Source organism: Dioscorea cayenensis, chromosome 18 (assembly GCF_009730915.1).
Source record: "Dioscorea cayenensis subsp. rotundata cultivar TDr96_F1 chromosome 18, TDr96_F1_v2_PseudoChromosome.rev07_lg8_w22 25.fasta, whole genome shotgun sequence".
Taxonomy (NCBI): Eukaryota; Viridiplantae; Streptophyta; class Magnoliopsida; order Dioscoreales; family Dioscoreaceae; genus Dioscorea; species Dioscorea cayenensis.
In genome coordinates this window covers 8,509,792-8,531,801 of record NC_052488.1, presented here as the reverse complement: position 1 = coordinate 8,531,801, position 22,010 = coordinate 8,509,792, and the positions used below count along the sequence as shown (strand labels likewise).

The window sequence follows — 22,010 nt, the reverse complement described above, 5'->3', positions numbered from 1 at the left end:
TCAACACTAGTGTCACTCTAAGGGAGAAACATGCAACATGCATTCAAGATTGAAACTCAATTAAAGACATCAATTAAGGAAAGCATAATAAAAAGTCAAAGAAACAATAACATCCTAGGGTTTACAAAATCCAAGTACCCACTAAGGGGTTTACCTCTCCATGGAGAAAGATACAATCAATAATGAAATCGAAAGTAAAAACAAGTAATCCACAGGAAAACCCCCTCGGTATTCGTGTCGATAGTTTTGTGGAGTGGCCTCGTCCTCTCCAAAGGTCCCATTTTCAAGCCTAGGGCACACCTCGCTGAATCAGTGCCGACGAAAGATCCCCCAATAACTATCTTCCAAGAGAATCGCGGTGTCGAAGCCGGAGAACCACTCCGAAAGCCTTGCCAAAAACCCCTCTAAACCCTAGCCGCTGGCCTCTCAAAAGATGGAGAAAAGATGGGAAAAACGATGTTAAAATCGAGCTGAAATACGGCTTTAAATATAGGTTGGAATCGGGCATCCACACGGGGCTGTGGATGTTCCACAGGCCCCTGTGGAAATTCCACACGGGCGCATGGAAATTCCACACACCCGTGTGGATTCTCTGGAATTATGATTTTCGACCAGCTGTAAACAGTAACTGCTATAGTAAATAGTTACTTTGATTTGCTACAGTAGCCTCCTGCAGTACCCCCGCCAAAAACACTTCCGAATCTACTTTTCATCGAGGTAACATAAACAGGCACACGTTTATGCCATAGACCTCAACTTTTATTCAATCAAAGGCCTCATTGGTGAAGATCTTGCTATCATTGCACAAGTTTGGATACATAAATGTGACTGCCTTCGTGCTCCTCCAACTCATTGTAATGGCTTCAATACATGGAGGTTGACACACATTCACGTATCTTAGAGCCCCACTTGTGTCTTCGCGTTTGTTGCTTTCAAGATTCCACCAAATAGTACATTCATGATCTACTTTTGGCTTCTTTTCTCAAAACATAGCTTCATAACCCTACATGCGCAAAAGAACACAAATACACATATATTAGCGCTTAAATATGATAAAAGTAATGCTCAATGTAAGGAAAGAACACTTCGCATTCTTAACACACAAGTACTTATCAAACTCCCATACACTTAAGCTTTTGCTTGTCCTCAAGTAAAGAAATAAAACATTGAAGCATAGAAGAAGGAAATATTGAAAGTGCTCAGCCTTAGGTTCACCAAAGCATGCAAGGAGAGCATACTAGAAGTAAGGTAAATTTCAGCACTAAATACGAAAAAAATCATTGCTCTAGCTAAAAACTTGAATCAAAAAAGACAACAACCCAAAATCATGTAAGTAAGTGTAAACTCGCTAAATTCAACCCAAAGTATACTCCTCAAAGTTCTAAGTATAAGGAACTTATTTAACTACAAAACATAACAATACAAAAAAATATGGTAGTAACTTCACACATCCTCTAAGGTAGCACTTTCCAAAGCGGCCGCTAAGGTGGCTTTCACACTTTCGAGGTAGTAACACTTTCTACCAGGGTGGTAGCTTTCACTCATCCCATGAGATACCTCTTTCTCTGACTAGGGCATAACTAGTATCCGACTTATGAGAGTAACATCATACTTCATAGGCGGTATCTCTTTTCACCCCCAATGCATAACTAATGTATCTATTTTTTCTTTTATCTTTTCCATTTTTTTAAGCAAAATAGAACAAGAAACAAAACTAATTAGCCCCTTAAACATCGAACTTGAGTTTCCAAAAGAGTTTCCTGAGCGAGTGGTGCAACAAGTGTCAATCGGGCAAAAATTCCTAGAAATTCAAGTAAAACTAAAGCATGAGAACATTCAATGTTAAAAATTCTCCTAAACTAAAGAACACAAACATTGCAACTAAGGTGAACCACCATTGGCAACATGAGCATGTATATCAATCAAAACTCATGTAAAACATATATGCAACGTGAACTCCCCCCCACACTTAAGATGTACATTGCCCTAATGTGCACATGCAAGCACCATAGAAAGTATAGCAATCAAGGAAAATATGTGGGAGTGGGCAATCGAAACAATACTTCCCTGACTCCTAGTGTTGCGTTTAATGGAGCTAAATCCTTTGGAGTAAAGTTCCAACGGGTTGTGAAGCACACACGGCCCATATTGGCCGTGTCCATAACTAGTTCTCAATTCCCATACTGACAAGACCATCTGCACGCAAACACAAGGGGGTTCAGTGAAGCTCAATAAAAACAAAAACAACTCGAGTATATAAAAGATAAAGCACTGAAATACAACTCGAGATAAAAATAAAAGATAAACTCAGAAAGATGATCCTTTCTGAGTGTACAAGTACAAAATAAAATGCAGAAATAAAGGAAATGAAAGATGCATCAAGTGTCGGTGTCGTCGTGTGTCGACTCTGCTGCTGCTGTTGGTGGTGGTAGACTAGGTGGATCGATCGGTGCATGAACCAATGATGATGGTGCTGGAGAAGCCGGAGAGGTCCTAGGTAGCATCATGAAGAGTGAGGTCGCATGCTGGAGTAACTGCTATAGACTATCAAAACGTGCCATCACCTCTGTGTGGTTCGTAGCATGTGTAGTGCGAAGCTCAGCTAAGTCTTCCTGTAGCATCCCTACAGCGCTCTCGAGCCTCTCTAATCGATCATGGGCTCGAGGTGGAGAAAATATCCAAACAGATGGGTGTTCCTGCGCTGTGGGGGAAGCCTCTTCCTGTACCTGTTCAGTCTGTGGCTCCAAAACTGGCTGTGAACCCTCTCCGGTGTCACCCTCGACCTCGGTTGCCTCAGAAGGGGGCATGATCATATACTCTACTCGTCTGCATCTTTGGATCATCCCCATCAATCTCATAGTGTCTATGCCAAGTGGAGTCGGTATAATGGCCTTCTCGGCCCCCCTGATAGCATCTAATAATCCCATCCCCATAATAATTCTGGTGATGTAGGGGCCTGAGAATAGAACATCAACTCTAGCATACTGGCCCTAATGACGAAGATAATCGGCCACGATATGCCCTAAATGAATCGGCACTTTCTGGACCATCGAGAATAAGTAAAGTAGATCATGCCTACTCAACACACCTGTGCTCTCACCTCGGCCGCTCACTGATCTACTGAGCACTGTGTGTATATATCTATAGCTCGGGTCAGGCATGTGGCCTTAGACACCCATGGCTCGTACTGACCCTGTCCACATAACGTCCTGTATGCACTCTGAGGAGTAAAGCTGCCTGGATAATCAGTCAGTAGGCGCCCATACCTCTCTATGTCAGTAAAAGCCTCATTATACAGTCCCATCATGTTCAAAAATTGTGTGACACTCATACTGCAATGATGCCCAAATACTAGAAACTGCATGGTGTCCACACTATCGAATCTGGAATATGACTCGTCGAATTGAAAAGATGCTAGAACCTCGAGAGTCAATGCTCGGATAGTTGGCTCTTGAATTGACAGTAACCTTCTCCAGCTTCCTACGGCCAATAGCTCCTCGATCTCGGCGGCTAGTTCATCTCCCCATTGCACCTCTCTCAGCGCATTCAAATCCAAGAACCGAGATTGTCCAAACCTAATCTTCGACAACCTCTCAAATCATGCCTACTGCTCAGGAATAGCAAATCCTATATCCTCCGGTTCAGGGGACGGTTCACGTGGTCGCTTGTCAACTTGCTTCTTCGACTGGGGTGCCATATCGATGAGGAAAAGATGAAAACTTCAAAAATCTGCCGGGAAACTCGTGTAAAACCTTGCTAGATCGACGGTAAGAGGTCGGGGAAATGATTAAAGGTGTTCTTTGAGAGATTGAAGTTGTAATAAAAAAGAAACGCAAAGAGATTTTGAGGAAAACCCGCGTCTCTTAGAAATCTGTGCATCCACACGGGCGTGTGGAAATTACCCACGCCCGTGTGACTCCATTGGAGAGCTCCAAAGGGGTAAACGCACGCCCCTGTGCTCTATCGAGAAAATACCTTATGCTTCTGAACACATTCACACGGGCGTGCAAAAATTCCCCACGCCCGTGCGCCCGACCCACAGGGGCATCTACACGCCCCTGTGGCTCCTCTGTCCAACCGAGAAAATTCTCCAAGTATTTCCCACGCCCATGCGAAATTTCCACACAAGCATGGAACTTCACAGGGTCTGTTCACAGGGGTAGATGCACGCCCTTATGTATTCTCGAGATAGAAAGGAGCTCATTTGCAGAGATCCAAACGTGCGTGCTGAAATTACTCACGCCCGTGTGTTTAGCACAAAATCATCCACAGGGGCGAGTCCACGCCCTTCTGTCTTCTTGGGAAAATTTCTAAGCCTCTGCAGGATGACACACGCCCGTGTGGAAAATACCCATGGGCGTGTGAAATTCACAAGGTCGTTCACAGGGGCGAGTCCACGCCCCTGTGCCGTCTATGGATGAGCTATGAACGAGAACGTACGCCCGTGTGGAAATTTCACACGAGTGTGTGTTTACACATTGGACACTTAGAAAACTTTGCAGACTCTACTAAAATATTCCTGAACACAAATAAACACTCAGAGCCTGCCTAACAATGTAATTTTAACTAGAAAAAACACGAAAAACACGCTCAAACGACCAAGCTTCTTCGCCACACATGATTAAACACATGATAACACCACAATGTTCACGAGAAAATCACAGCAAAAGTATCTAAGAATTAAGACACCAATACTTAAAGCCTTATTCATGCAAACACTAAACTAAAAACTAGGAAAACAGTAAAGACTTGGGTTACCTCTGAAGAAGCGCTTGTTTAACGTCACTTACCTTGACATACCTTGTCTTACCTCACGGAGGTTCATAAATGAAGGTCTCCCTCTTACCCATGACTTGGAAGCACGATGAATATAGTCTTTTGAAGGTGGAGGGAGAGTTGTCGAGCTTGGTACCACTTAATAAGGGTTCGTCAACCTTGTTCTATTCTTGCGCATTCCCAATAGTCTTGGGGTGCTTCTTGTGGCGTCTCCTTCCTTGCTTCATCTTCCGGAGCATCTTCTTCACTATCCCCAGAGTAGATGGTACATTCTCCTCTAGACTAAGCATCATCAACTCCTCGTTCTCCACTTCTTGGTCTAGTAACCGCTCGTACGGATCCGGATTCAACATTTTCTGCACATATTCATCGATTAGTTCATCGGTAGTGTCAAGAAAATAGAGAGTATCATCAAAGTCAAGAGAATGTCGCATGGCTTCGGCAAAGCAGTATGTGAGCTTTTCATCTCCAACCCTCAGTGTCAACTCCCCGCCGTCCATGTCGATTAATGCCTTGGAAGTGCGCAAGAATGGTCTCCCAAGTATTAAAGGAACATCTACATCCTCATCAACATCCAACACTATAAAGTCTACAGGAAATATATACTTGTCCACCTTGACAAGCACGTTTTCAATGATACCCCTCCGATACCTCACTGTTTGGTCCGCCAATTGCAATGTCATCCGAGTGGGCCTAGGCTCTCCCAAGCCTAGCTTCTGAAAGAACGAGTATGGCATGACATTGATACTAGCCCCAGAATCCGCCAATACCATCTCTTCACCCAAATTGCCAATGTTGCATAGAATCACAAAGCTTCCATAGTCTTTCTTCTTGTTCGCCATATTTTTTTGCAACACCATCGAACAAGAGGCATCTAAGATCACCGATGTACTCTCCTCCAACTTCCTCATGTTGGTCAAAAGATCTTTCAAGAACTTGGCATACCGAGGTATTTGAGACAACGCCTCTATAAAAGGAATGTTGATGTGCAATTTCTTAAATAGACCCAAGAATTTCTTGAATTGCTCATCATTTTGGTCGTTCTTCAATCTTGAAGGATAAGGGATTCTTGGCTTATAAGGTGGGGGTACCACCTCCTTTTCTTTGTTGGCTCTCTCCTCAACCTCCACGACCTCGGGTGCTTCAACATTGGTCTTCTCACTTGGAAGCCTACCTTCAACCTCACAACTACTTCTCAAAGTGATCGCCTTCACATGTTCTCTTGGATTAGTCTCGGTATTGCTTGGCAAGCTTCCTTGTGGTCTCTCCGATAGAGACTTCGCAATTTACCCCACTTGATTTTCTAAATTATGCAATGAAGCGGTGTGGTTGCGAAGTATAGCCTCGACCGATTAAAACCGTGTATCCGATGATTGCATAAATTAGGTCAAGGCTTTCTTTAGATCGGTCATCTGGGTCTCCAAGCCTGAAATTCTATGCTCCATATTTGGGGCTTGTTGTTGTTGAAAACTCGGTGGTACGATGGCCTTTTGTTGCCCTTGAGTGTTCCATGAGAAATTAGGGTGATTCCTCCAAGCCGAATTGTAGGTATTGTTATAAGGATTGCCTTGCTTTTTCATTGCATTACCCACATAGTCAACTTGCTCAACGGAGGGTGTACCACCAACGGCTATCGGGTAATCGGATGGGGTATATCCCCCTCCACATCCATCATAACTTATTACGGCCACCAATCTCGAAGAAGGTATAGTGTCTAACTTCTTACTCAATGCTCCACTTGTGCCGCCAACGATGTAACCGCATCTACCTCATGGATGCCGGCCACTTTCTTCTTCTCCTTAACATTTCATTGGTAGCTGTTCAACCCCATTTCTTCAATTAATTGTCGGGCTTCTCTGGGGGTCTTCCTACCTAAAGTACCTCATGCTGCTACATCAAGTAGTTATCTTGTACTTGGGTTCAAACCATTGTAAAAAGTCTAAATGATCATCCACTCTGGAAACCCATATTGAGGATATTTTTGCAGGAGTTCCTTGAACCTTTCCTATGTCTCAAATAGAGACTCCAATTCCATTTGTACAAAGGACAAGATCTCATTCCTAAGCTTTGCAAATTTTCCTGGAGGGAAATAACGGGCAAGAAAAGCTTCTACCATCACCTCCCATGTAGTGATCGATGCTCTAGGTAATGAGTGTAGCCACTGCTTCGCTCTTCCCTTCAAGGAAAATGGGAAGGCTCTCAACTTGATGGCATCATCCGTAAGACCATTGATCTTAAGCATATCACATACTTCCAAGAAATTCTCTATGTGACTGTTTGTATTCTCATCGGCCAAACCATTGAACTGTGCGGACTACTGTAACATGTAGATGAATGCCGGCTTTAGCTCAAAATTCTGAGCTATGATTGGGGGCCGCACAATGCTGGATTGTATCCCTAATACTGATGGTCTGGCGTAATTAGAAAGTGTTCTCTGTTGTTTATTCTGTTCCGCCATGTTATCAGACCCTTCAATTTCCACTTCAGCTAGATTTGACGGTTCTTGCACAGGTTCTTTACCCCTTCTTCTGAGTGTATGTTCAAGTTCGGGATCACCTTCAATTAATATCGAAGGGTTCCCTCGAGTCATAACCTAGAGCTGCACCAAAATAAAGAAAACAAAATTAGAACGATGGTAGAATAAGAAGATATGAAATAGAATGAATGAATGAATAGCTAAGATAGCAAAGTGCAAAGTATCTCTAAACGTCTACTCCCCGGCAACGGCGCCAAAAACTTGACAACGCCCCTTGCATGTGACCCGCAAGTGCACGGGTTTGTCGAAGTAATAAATCTCAAGTGAGTGGGTATCGTATCTACAGGGAATAGTGAATAGAAACACAACGATTGCTATTTAACTAGGATGAGAATGAATCAATGATGGTGTGAATAAGATTTATATGAAAAGACTAAAAGAAATAAGAAAGAGAGGCACGATAAAATGAGCGAAAAGGCAATCGATAGAAGTGGGGTACTCAGATAATGCTCCCCCTAGGACTAATGTTTCAAGTGCAAGACCAACTATTATGTCTCCTAATTGATTTTTAATGAGTCGTGGACATCCTTAAATGCACGGTCCCAAACCTAAGGTCAACCGTGACTAACTCTATACTATGCCCCGAAGGAGAAATCACACAGTCTCAACACCTCACACTGTGTAAAGTTGCAAGATGCTCTAGGGATTTCAGGTGATAAACCCTATTCCTATGTGTAGATCTAACCCTTTGGTCCAGGCGAAAGACCCCTAGTCGCAATTAAGCCCTAGGTGCTAAAGTCACTTCAATGCTTCACTCCGTTGCCTGTGCAACTAAGCCCCAGCGGAGGTCATCCCTTAGCCCATTCACTCTACTATGACCGCAAAGAACTCTTGGAATGTGGAGGTAGGATAAATCACATCGGAGGGGAAAGGGGACGCTCCAGTACCTCTCGACTCACCCTCTCGACCCTCTCCAATCTTGCAATGTGTAACCCTCATGGCGTGTCACTCACTCACAAAGGTTACCAATATAGACTCTCAACACTAGTGTCACTCTAAGGGAGAAACATGCAACATGCATTCAAGATTGAAACTCAATTAAAGACATCAATTAAGGAAAGCATAATAAAAAGTCAAAGAAACAATAACATCCTAGGGTTTACAAAATCCAAGTACCCACTAAGGGGTTTACCTCTCCATGGAGCAAGATACAATCAATAATGAAATCGAAAGTAAAAACAAGTAATCCACAGGAAAAACCCCCCTCGGTATTCGTGTTGATAGTTTTGTGGAGTGGCCTCGTCCTCTCCAAAGGTCCCCTTTTCAAGCCTAGGGCACACCTCGCTGAATCAGTGCCGACGAAAGGTCCCCCAATAACTATCTTCCAAGATAATCACGGTGTCGAAGCCGGAGAACCACTCCAAAAACCTTGCCAAAACCCCTCTAAACCCTAGCCGCCGGCCTCTCAAAAGATGGAGAAAAGATAGGAAAAAAGATGCTTTAAATCTGGTATCCACACGGGCATGTGGATGTTCCACACGCCCCTGCGGAATTTCCACACGGGCGTGTGGAAATTCCACACGGCCGTGTCTATTCTCTGGAATTCAGATTTTCGGCCGATTGTAAACAGTAGCTGCTATAGTAAATTGTAACTGCTATAGTATCCCCCGCCAAAAAATACTCCTGAATCCACTTTTCATCGAGGTAAAATAAACGGGCACACGTTTATGCCATAGATCATAACTTTTCTTCAATCAGAGGCCACATTGGTAAAGATCTTGCTATCATTGCACAAGTTTGGATACGCAAATGTGATTGCCTTCGTGCCCCTCCAACTCATTGTAATGGCTTCAATACATGGAGGTTGGTACACATTCATATATCTTAGAGCCCCACTTGTGTCTTCGCTTTTGTTGCTTCCAAGATTCTACCAAATAATGCATTCACGATCTACTTTTGGCTTCTTTTCTCAAAACATAGTTTCATAACCCTACATGCGCAAAAGAATACAAATACACATGTATTAGCGCTTAAATCTGATAAACGTAATGCTCATTGTAAGGAAAGAACACTTCGCATTCTTATAACACAAGCACTTATTCTTCTGATTTCCGATGTATTGCAGAGTGTATAACTTTGAGTTCTCTAAGTATTTGCTTTAGTTGATTAGCTTAAATTAGTGAGCATAAACAACATACATGTAGTATAATCAGCAAATATCCACTGTTTGTAACTGATTTTTTTAATCTTTTTTAAAGAAGTGGATAAACTACTAATTTATTGAAAACCAGAGTACAAACAAACAAAAACAACAGACCCGACTGTTTGTAACTGAATTGCATGCTTGAATTTGTTGTTGACGTTCTGTGTCTGAGCATAGTATCTTAATTTTTTAGCTTTCTGGCTTTCAATAGATTTATGAAAAAATATGCACAAGTTATTCATCTATCACAACTTATTTTTTTCCTGCTCGGGTTACGCTGGCGTGACTGGGAACCCTACCAAGAAATAATGGTCGGTTTCTTAATGAGGCCTGAGCTATTCATCCCTTTTCCTTATCATACAACTTTACTCTTCTTTTACTTTCTTTATTCATTTTTTTTTTAATTTGTTTTTTAACCTGCAGGCATGTGCCCTTATATCAAATCCACTATTTGAATTTTATATTTTTTAATTTAATTCATATCAATTTATTTTATTTTATAATTTAATTATTTATATTTTCTAGACATGGTAGCAGTTTAGTACACTATTGGGTATTGTAAAAAGATTTTTCATTATCAACGTTTTTATTTGTTATTTTTTTCAATAATTACATGTAATTATTATATAATTTTTTAATATAAATGATTAGATATTATCAACATTAGGATTATTTTTATTTTTAATAAGTGGTGCCCTTGATGTCATATCCACTATTTCAATTTTTTATTTTAATTGGTTTTATATCAATTTATTTTCTTTTATAATTTTGTTGTTTGTATTTTCGTATAAGATTTTTATGATGTCATTCTAGTAGGACATTATTGGTTATTTTAAAAAAAAATTCGTTATCAAAGTTTTTTATTTGTTATTTTTTCAATAATTTCATGTAATTATTATATAATTTTTTAATATAGATGATTAGATATTACAAAACTAGGATTATGTTTTATTTTTAATAAGTGGTGCCCTTGATGTGATATCCACTATTTAAATTTTATATTTTAATTAATGTCATATCAATTTGTTTTATTTTAGAATTTAATTGTTTGAATTTTCATATAAGATTTTTATGATGGAATTATAGAAGGGCATTATTGGGTATTGTAAAAAAAATTGTTTACCAACGGTTTTTATTTGTTATTTTTTCAATAATTACATGAATTTTTTATATAATTTTTTACTATAAATGATTAGATATTACAAACACTTGGATTATTTTTTATTTTTAGTTAAAGATAGTTATTTTTTAAAATGACAACATTTGCACCGTTTGTAATAAAAGGTTATCGTTTATTTATATTTATAAATTATTTTAAAACAGTATATGTTAAAGCTATAAAATAACATTTTTATAAATTTATTTTTGAGCTAAATTTTCCTATTAAATTTTAAGGTTTGTGATTCTTTAAACTATTGACAAGATTGGGAATTGATCCCGTCTCTTATATAGCATGAAGATGTGCGAAATATTTATAAAATCTGTGTACTCGTTAGACATGTGACTTGTCCACTTCATAAAAAAGTTTTTTAAAAAAATATTAATTTTTATATATTTTTTAATTTAGCTTGTTTATGCAACTATATATGAATACCTACATTACATTATTGAATATTATATTATCCATCTCTCTTTGATGTAAAGTTAGCAACCCTTTATTTTATTTCTAGTTCAGCCATTAATCTCAATGATAAGTAAACTGGTTAAATGGAAATGATATATCATTTATGACAAAAACTTATTGTCATGCATTAATTAAACTAATGTGATATTATGTAATTTCTTATAAAAATGTTATATGTATGTGTGACAAATGAGATTTTCCTAAATTCTTATACTATAGTGACTTATATACACATCACAATATAATTAAGATGTATGACAAAACCAAATGGTCACGGATAATGTACAATGTTATTAGTGATATAATGTCAAAATCTATTTAAAACAATGACGTTGTATTTTTGTTATAAACAATACAATACCTTAATGACAGAATGGGAGTGTCACTAAAAAATGTTACCCTCCATATTCAATTTGAGGGAAAATTTGGCGCCACACATTTTGTGACGCTATTGATAAAACATCAAAATTTGTTTACAAAAAATGACATTACATATTGTCACAAACAATGTAATACGTTGATGACAACAGGAGAGTGCCACAAAATATTTTTAGTGTCACTAATAAATATTACCCTCAATCTTCATTTGGAGGGAAAATTTGGTGCTACACATTATTTGACGCTAGTGATAAAATGTCAAAATTTGCTTAGGAAACATGACGTTATATATTCATCACACACAATGCAATACGTTGATGACGAAATAAGAGGGTCACAAAATATTGTTAGTGTCACAAAAAAAAATTACTCTCCATTATCATTTTGAGGGAAAATTTGGCCCCATACATTATGTGACACTAGTGATAAAACGTCAAAATCTTTTTCAAACAAGGGCGTTATATTTTCGTCACAAGTAATGTAATACATGGATGACCAAAATAGAGAGTCACAAAATATTGTTAATGTCACTAAAGAAATTTCCCTCCATCTTCATTTAAGTGAAAATTTAGCGCCATGTACTATGTGACACTTCAATGTGATGTTCTCAAACATCGTCACATACAATATTGCATTTTGTGGAATTGAGTGACAATTTATGATGTTCATCACAATATGTGTATGTGTTGTGACGGTTTCAAAATCTGACATGTAGAAAACCGTCACTAATCATCAAATTTGTTGTAGTGGCCTCGTCGTTGACCGGAAGGATTTTTCCATATTTGACACCGGTATCTCGCTTTCTCCCTGGAGAATAGACATAGCCAAGTCGTCGTTCTTCCTTGTCGCTGTCTTCCTCCTCCTTTGGCAATTTCACTTCTCAACTCCATCCCAGTGCGGCGGTAGTGCCAGTGCCGGAGAAGAAGCTGGCGACCGTGAAGGGGTTTTACTGACGTGTGGCCATCTTTTTCTCACCCATGACCTTGGCTAAGGTGGACATTGGATGCTGACCTGGAAAGCCCGGTTGTATAAGTTGGTCTGACTTGGAAAAATAGCACACGTGGCTATTATTTTATAAACCCCTGGTGTTGATTGGGACATTTCTGGCCTCCACATCAGCGCACATGGCCTAGAAATTTGTGGGTTACCTGCCGGTGAAATCATATCATACTTAGGTATCCTTTTTGATTTAAATTAAAGTTGGGATACCGAATTGAAAAAAGGTCAAAGTTGGGTAACCTCCCGAAAATTTTACCACCCCACTAATCATAAGTCTTCTAAATATTTTTTTTTAATTTAAAATATTATTTATATTTATTTAACTATAATTTATAACCATAATGATAAAATGTAATTTTTTTCCTTATTGAATTTTAACTTATCCCACTCATCATTATTCTATTAAATAGGATTTGTTTTATTTAAAATATTATTTACATTTATATAACTAATTTGAGTTATAACTATACATGTGAATAAAAATATTTATTTTAAGATAATGATAAATTATAATTATGCCTTTATTTATTGAGTTCTAACTTATTGTTCTCAAAAAAAAATTGAAATTTATACTATAGTCTCAAAGAATGAACACTAGTTGTCCATTTCTTAATAATATCTTTCATACCTAAAGAATTCGAGTTTAATAGTATAGTTACTTAAAATCAATGTTATAAGCTAACTAGTTAAAGTAAGTTATGATAAAGAACTTATAACCTCATATTTAGATAGTGTTATTTATCCATATTTGTCAAAATATATATATACACTTATGAGTTAAGGTGTAAAGCTAGTTCAATATGATTAGGATAAAGTATCCAATTTAGTATTACACATATTTGATTGGACAATTTATGATTCAGTTCTATTCATTTATATATTTAATTTGATCAATTTCATAGATATTGAGAGGTTTTTTAAATCTATACCAAAGGTATTGAAGCAAGAACGAGTTCGGCGTTTGATGTAAGTATTGCTGCATAAAAGAAAGTTTGTGTTGAGTTTGATCCGAGTGATATTATTGCTGACTCAGGGCTTCGAAAACCAATTGAGGAATATGACACAAGAATAAGAGATCAAGTAAAGAGAGCATATTTGCTAATAGGTCCATGTCAACCAATTGGCCACAATTTTCCCAGAAAACAACAAAAAAAAAGATTTGAGAAACCTTAAAGAAGTGTGGTTTCAAAAATTTGATTGGTTGGAATATAGTGTGGAGAAAGATTCAGCTTATTATTTCTATTGTTATCTTTTTAAGTAGCCAAGGGGTGATAAACTTAGGATTGATGCCTTCACGAAGACAGGGTTTAGCAATTGGAATAAGGCAATGGAAGGGAACATTGTGAGGATTTCAAAAATCAGAGGCAAAGCATGTCGCATATATTCTTTTCTCATAGCAGAGAGATGGAGATTGTATATAGAGCTCGTGTCACTGATGTTTTACGTGTTGTTAAATTTCTTCTATTGTAAGGTCTTGCTTTTGGTGGACATGATAAATCTTCTAGTTCCACAAATAGGGATAACTTTCTAAAGATACTGAATTAGTATACGACGGAAGTTGAAAGTGTTGGTCGTGTGATTAATGAAAATGCTCCTGGAAATAATCAAATGACTTCTCCACAAACATAGAAAGAGTTGGTGAGGGCTTGTGCAGAAGAGACCATGTGGGTTATTATTGATTAGATTGGAGATAGTCATTCTTTATACTTCTTGATGAGTCTCGTGACAAATTAGTAAAAGAGCAAGTGGTTGTGATTGTGAGGTCTGTGAATAAACAAGGGCAAGTAATTGAAAGATTTTTTCTGTTAAACATGTTATTGGTACTTCAGCCTCTTCATTAAGGACAACTTTAGATGGATTGTTTTACCCATTGTGATTTATCTATTTCTAGATTGAGAAGGCATGGATATGATGGAGCCTCGAATATGAAAGGGAATTTAATTGGTTGAAGACATTAATTTTGAATGAAAATCCATTTGCAGCTTATGACCATTGCTTTGCCCACTAATTGCAGTTGGTTGTCGAGTATTTTTTGCTATTAGTGATTTTTTCAACTATGTTACTATGATTGTGAACACTGTGTTCTTTCAAAAGGAGAGATGCATTGCTTCAGAAGCACCTTGATATGATTGTGACAAAATTGGAGAGATGAGATCTTTTTAGGAAAAGACCAACATTAAGAGACTAATCTTGCAAGTCCCGGTGATACTTAGTGGGGTTCACATTATGCAACTTTAATCCGCCTATTCACTATGTGGGAATAAGTATTAGAGGTATTAGAGAATGTCTGTAATGATGGGAATGTTATTGAACAAAGAGGCATAGATCGGATTTGATACAAAGGATGGAGAGTTTTAAATTTATATTTATCTTACATCTGATGATCAAAGTATTGGGATTAACTAATGACTTGTCAAAAATACCTTGCAGCGGAAAGATCAAAACATTGTTAATGCAATGCGGTTGATTGTGAATGAAAAAACTTATGCAATACTTGATAGAAAATAGATGGGGTATATTTTTAAAAGAAGTCAGGAGCTTCTGTGTTGCAATGTCAATTTCAATGTCCAATATAGAAGATAGTATACCAATTCAAGGTCGTTCAAGACGTGAAAGGCAATTGGTTATTTATTACCATTATTATCATGCAGAGATCTTTATTATTGTGATTGATTTACTTACTGCTGAGATAAATAACAAATTTAGTAAAACTTCTAGAGAGTTATTAAGATACATTGCTTGTCTTATCCAAGAAACTCTTTTTCCCGATTCGATCATGGTATCCTTGTTCGACTTGCTCAGATTTACTCTAATGATTTCTCCACATCCGATCATCTTATTTTGAAAAAGCAACTTTGCATATATTTTCATGATGTGAGAAGAAATTCTTATTTTTCAAGTTATCATGAACTTGCAAGTCGTACTGTGAAGATTGTTCAAAATGATAAACATTTGACTTTTTCCTTTGGTTTATCACCTTATCGAATTTCCATTGATCTTACCGGTGGCAATAACAGTTGAAAGAGCGTTATTAGGCCATCTACAACCATGACCCCAAATCCCAAATTTGGGGTCCCACCTATTTTATAAGATTTTATTCAATATTTTTTATTTTTATTATTATAATTAATACTTTAATTATAAGTAATATTTTAATATAATTATAAGTAATACTTTAATATAATTTTCAATTTTATGTGCAATTAAATAATAAAATTCTTAATTAAATTAATTTATGATAAATTTTTAGTAAACTATAATAGTTAAAATATACTAAAAACAATGAAAGAGCCGTGCACTATGAATTTATAACAAAATACATTCATAACAAATTTGATAATAATGCATAAACATTCATCGATAATAAACCGAGCTATTAAATAACCTTAATAAAAGCTGATGCAATGTAAAAACTAATTATATTAAAACAACATATCAATATTCTGGGAAATCAACACCACTTCCACCGAGATTATCGAAATAATTCCAAAGGGATTTGAGGTTGAAGGAGGTGGTTATTGAAAGTGTCCTCTTCTTTACATAATTTGTGCTCGTTCAGATTGAATATAAGTCCAAATATTAAGATCACTAATTGTACTCAAATCTGTAGTCAAGATCTTATTTTCTTCTTTAAGCTCTTTCATATCCATTTTATCTGTATTTTTCTTCTTCAGTATCTCCATAAGTTGTCGGTTAGCTTCTTGCAATTTGTCCGTTGTTGATATAAGTTCAGCTTCATTCTTTTTTTTTCAATTTAGCCTTTTTCACACCGCATGGACGTTGGGAAGAGTTTCCACTGCTATACTCATCTAGGTTAATTGAAAATTGTGACAATCCAGGGGATGCTACAGATTAAGATTCCGGTGTTGTGTTGTCTAACTCGGAGAAGAGAAAATTAATGCTATGTTTCCTATACATTTGCCTTAGAGTTAGCATGTGGTCCTTAAATTTTTCAAAATTTTTACTTTTTTCCATACACGATCAAACTTGAAACCTTTTTGGTATTTTGGATCTTGTCCTAGCAACAATTTTGCTTGACTTAACTGCAATAATTTTGTAATGTCAAGCTAAAAAAATACATAATTTATATGGAAGAATTTTGAAGATATACTTACAATATCTTGCTCCGTAGCGCTACTAGGATTTAAGTTCTCTATTTGTCGAATGCATGCATTCAACTTTCGACAATCCTTCTCTATAACTTGAACTCGTTTTTTTAGAGATTTTGCATTGTGAGATACCCAGTCGCTATTTTTATTATTCTCATATTTTTCTTCCACTCGAGACCAAAAATGTTCTCAGGATTGCTTTACCCCAATAATCGGATCTTGAGAAATATCCATGTAAATTTGATAAAGGAAAATATGCTCTGCATTGGTGTATCCAGATTAACAAGGATTCATTTTCAATCAAAGGTAGCAAATATGTGTCGTAGACAAAGTTATAAATAATGTGCATCTAGTTTGATGACTGATGTATTCTCCGCAAGTGCACAGGTCGCACACAAGTAGAAAAGTGGTGCCCCGTGAGGGGTAGGGTTGTCGAACCACAAGGACTTTACTCAAAGTACTAATTGATCTTCTAATGCCTAACCGGATCACAAATTCAAGGTAAAGGTGATAACTAAGAATCTTAAAGGAGTGAAGGATGACAGGTAAGGGCTGAAACTGAACTAGGTGAGTAACGCAAAGATAGAGCTGGTGGAATTATCAGGTAGATTAGGATTACAGTTTTCAACAACAAGAGAGCAATGCCCCGGAACGATTCCTATGAGCTATCGTATGCCGACTAACCTCTAATGCCTACCAGATACATTCTATGGTTCTTGCGTGTGCTCAAAAGCAATGTTGCATCTATGGTCATCAAATACACCAAGTTTTGCTAAGGTAATTGTGGTTTTATACACATCGAGTTTTGCAATCACACAAGGCAACTACAGCTATTCCAATCCACACACCATGTTTTACCAAAGCAACTGTGCATATCAAACACATCAAGTTATGTAAACACAAGGTTAAACACAAGAAACCAAAAGAACTCCGTAGATCATTAGGAGAAAGTATTCAAAATATGCAAAGCATCAAAGTTCAACATCGCGGGGAACCATGGACGGTTAGCCCTGAGGGATGGGTACAACATGGCGAAAACAACAATAGATCTAGAGAAAGAAGACATGACTCCCTTCTCTTCAAGATCGCCTCCAATGTTGAGCTCCATATGCTAGCCCCACTTCTCTTGTTCCTCCGACTCTACTCGTGCTCCTACATCATAAGTTCAGTCTAGTCCTAGAAATGTGAAGGGAAAGAGCTTGGCAGCCGCCCCCAAGAAGAAGGATGAAGGGTGAAGAGATAATCCCCCTAAAATGCCCTAGATCTGACTTAAAAAGTAAATTTCCAGGCACGACACGCCCTGGACACGGGGGTGTCACTCCCGCTGAAAATCACTGAAAAATAGTCACGGAAAAGTAATTTCAGGAACAACACACCCTGTGACACGAGGGTGTCAGGCTCGACACGATCGTGCTAGGAGCACGCAGACAATGTCCCTTCTCTAGACTTATACTGCATTGATTTACTACAGTAAAATTCTATAGTAGTCAGCAATAGTGATTATGCTATAGTACTCATCTTCACAAATTACCTGGAATAATCAGTGGAATGCTCATGGTCGTGTCGAGATCGTGTTAGGTCTGAGAGCACTGTAGATTCTCATCTTTTTGCACTATAATTGCGCCGAATCCTGCTCTTTTGCACAAGGACCTATTTTTCTCCACAAATACACTATAGTACCCAAAGTAGCACCAAATCACAATAAATAAACGCTTGAAGACACGATAAATACATGAAAAGAATATAGAAATATATATATGAAATGTACTCATCAATGACCCTTGACTGGTACAAACATACATGTGAAGACACAGGAGACCCGTGAGTATCATAGGCATACATGTGAGGACACAGGAGACCCATGACTAGCACAAGAAAACATGTAAGAACACAGGAGACCCGTGACTTGCACAAGCAAACATGTGAAGACACAAGAGACCCATGACTAGCACAAGTAGACATGTGAAGACACAGGAGACCTGCGACTAGCATAGGTAGACATGTGAGGACACTAGAGACTCATGATGACACAGTGATTTCTGGTTTCCTATATTAAGGGACGCTTTGGCAGCCTTGTAGGGCAGCCGGGTTTTATCTTTTCTTTGTTAGCTCCTTTATTCTCTAAATCAATTTTCTTATTATCATTCCATATGAATTTTAATATTGGAGGCACTTCTAATGTCAGAATTGGAAAATCTCTAATTCAGAAGATGCAGCCATGGAGACTCCTCATATGGCGCTATCAGAAGAAGAAATAGTTTGTCGAATAATTCATCATGCTTCATAACAATGAGGCTGTCCATGGAGGCTCCATCCCAGGTCATACAGTGATATATCGAGATCGTGAAGCGGCAAACCAAAACTTGTTCAACAATTATTTTTTGGAAAATCCCCGATATAATGAAAATATGTTCCGATGACGTTTTCGAATGTCTCGATCTTTGTTCCATCAGATAGTGGATGCAGTTCAAAGCCACGACAATTATTTTCAACAACAAAAAGATGTTCTTGGTAGACTTGGGTTGTCACTTTTACAAAAAGTAACTGCCGTATTCCGGATGCTAGCATATGGTTTATCAGTAGATACTACTGATGAGTATGTCAAAATTTGCGAGTCAACTGCCATTGAAAGCTTGAAGAGATTTTGTCGTGCAATTGTGGAGATTTCTTCGAGTCAATATCTTCGAACTCCCAATGCCAATGATATCGCAAGGTTGCTACACATTGGGCAACAACGAGGTTTTCCTGGAATGCTGGGCAGTATGTATTGGAAGTGGAAAAATTGTCCCACGGCATGGGCTGGCCAATACTGAGGTGGATATGGGTCACCAACTATTATTCTTGAAGCAATTGCCGATTATGATCTTTGGATATGGCACGCTTATTTTGGGATGCCAGGTACGAATAATGGCATAATGTGTTAGAATCATCTCATTTACTCTCTAATTTAGCTCAAGGTATTGCTCCTACTACTCATTATGTTATTCAAGGAAAAGAATATAACATGGGATATTATTTAGCTGATAACATATATCCTAAATGGTCAACTATTGTACAAACTATTCATGAGCCACGTAGCCGGAAAAAAAGTACTTTGCTATGAAACAAGAATTGTGCAGGAAAGATATGGAACGTGTCTTTGGAGTTCTACAATCATGATTTGCAATTGTTGCAGGACCTGTACTTTTTTAGAGCAAGAATGTGTTATGTGACATAATGACAACTTGTAATATCATGCATAACATGATAGTTGAGGATGAGAGAGATCTCAGTGTACCGATTGTAGAATCGATAGATATGCCTGGACTAACTATGGAAGTCATCGAAGATGAAAATGCTCGATTTGAAAATTTTGTAGCTCGATATAATCAAACTAAAGACAAAGAAGCTCACTTTGCACTTCACAATGCATTGATAGAGCACTTGTGGGAGCAATATACTAATTCCGAATATCCTTAAAACTGATCAGATGATGTTTCTTTCATAATATTATGTTGTAATATTATGCATTTGTTGTATGTTTGTTTATGATTTTTAATGTAAAATATTTAATTAAGTTATTTTATTTTTGTTGTTAAAATTGTAATCAATGATGTATTTATTAATTATTTATCCAACTAATTAAAAAATTCATATATTATTTTCTAAATAAATTAAATCATAAATTAAAAAAATATTTTAAATAATTTTTATTAGTAATGTATTACATTGTAAATAATATTTAATTAAATTATTTTTAAAATAATTAATTTCAAGTATATTGTGATTGAATAGTAATAATAATAAAAAATGAGATGTGGAAAAGAATATTCTATATTTTTATTTTCATTACTATAACTAATAAAAATTATAAGTTATTAATTTATATAATTAATACTTTATTTATAAGTAATATTTTAATATAATTATACGTAATATTTTAAAATAATTATAAATTTATGTGCAATTAATTATTTAATAATAAAATTTTTAATTCAATTGTAATCAACGATGTGTTTATTAAATATTTATCAAACTAATTAAAAAATTTATAATTAAATTTTTAAATAAATTAAATCATAAATTAAAAAATATTTTAAATAATTTTTATTAGTAATATATTACATTGTAAATAATATTTAATTAAATTATTATTGAAAATTATTAATTTAAAGTAATTTGTGGTTGAATAGTAATAATAAAAAAATGATATGGGTAAAAGAATATTCTAGTAAAATTTGGGATTTGTGGTTGGAGTATAATTTACTGTAATAGAACCAAATTTGGGATTTGGGATAAAAATTTGAGGTTGTGGGATGGAGATGGCCTTAGCAATTAATATCATCAAAATAGATTTGCAAAACAAAATAGACGATGAATAGTTGAACAATATGATGGTATACTACTTAGAGTAATTAGTGCCATTTTTATTTTGTATTTTAAAATATTTTTTTAGTGTATTATTTTAAAATTTTAATTTATAAAATTTTATTATTTGAATTTTTACTACGGCAGGAAGCATTCTACCAACCACCCACCAAACCAGACCATTTCGGATGACAGTTAATTTTATTTGTTTATGAGAATTACAGTAAGACTGAAGACAAAATGTGCTAGAGAGGATTTGTTGGACTTTATAAATAAATAAGAAAAACAAAGTTTGTGTGTGGTTTGGTTGGATGCTGAGCTTTGTGAAGAACGGAAGATTCTGTTTTTATTGAGCATTTAAGAATAAGAAAATATCCAGTTTAGTATCTCTTATTTATAAAAAGAGAATGAAGTGTTTAAAAGGTAGACTTTTAAGATATTATTTTTATGTCATGTTTAATTTTTTTTTAATATTTTAAACAATAAATTTAAAAGTTTTTTAAATATAGAAATAAGATAATATACCTACACACCCCAAAAATGGGCATTTTCTGACCATGGACGGAGTATAGTAGATTTTATAAATAAACCAAAAATTTTAACTGAATATAGCAAGACAATAAATTTCAAAAATAAATAAATAAGTAATTTTCATTGTTTTTTATATGAAATTTTATTTAGATAATTTAATTTATTCTCTTATGTTTGTGTATAAAGATATGTCCGATCTAGTAGTTAACATGGATAGTTATCAAAAACAAACCAAACAAATATGAATAAAACTACATCCATAATCATCTATTCTCATTATATATATATATATATATATATACATATATATAGCCTGAAATCAATAAGATAAAAACATAACAGAAACTAGAAAATTAAAACAATAAAACCATTGATTAATTAATTAACTAATTAAACAAAATCAAACAAACAAACAATATCGTTTTCCTCGTTGTATATCTCGAAGTAGATCTGGTTCAAATCATGGCCGTCAATCTCCAAAATTAATGGTTCATGAGTGTTCCTTGGAAGTTCCACACCCGGGGCCATTGTGACTGCTTTCATGCTATTTTGATAGCGAAGAACAAG

General features: G+C 36.2%; 1 non-coding gene and 1 pseudogene across 1 annotated transcript; both read left to right on the top strand.

Moving 5' to 3' along the window:
• Positions 1 to 6,737: 6,737 nt before the first annotated feature.
• LOC120283108 lies at positions 6,738 to 6,844 on the top strand. Its single transcript, XR_005543109.1, has one exon. It is a non-coding gene; the product is annotated as a small nucleolar RNA R71 (small nucleolar RNA).
• Positions 6,845 to 18,841: 11,997 nt separating this feature from the next.
• Positions 18,842 to 20,024, top strand: LOC120282759 (annotated as a pseudogene).
• The last annotated feature ends 1,986 nt before the right edge of the window (positions 20,025 to 22,010 follow it).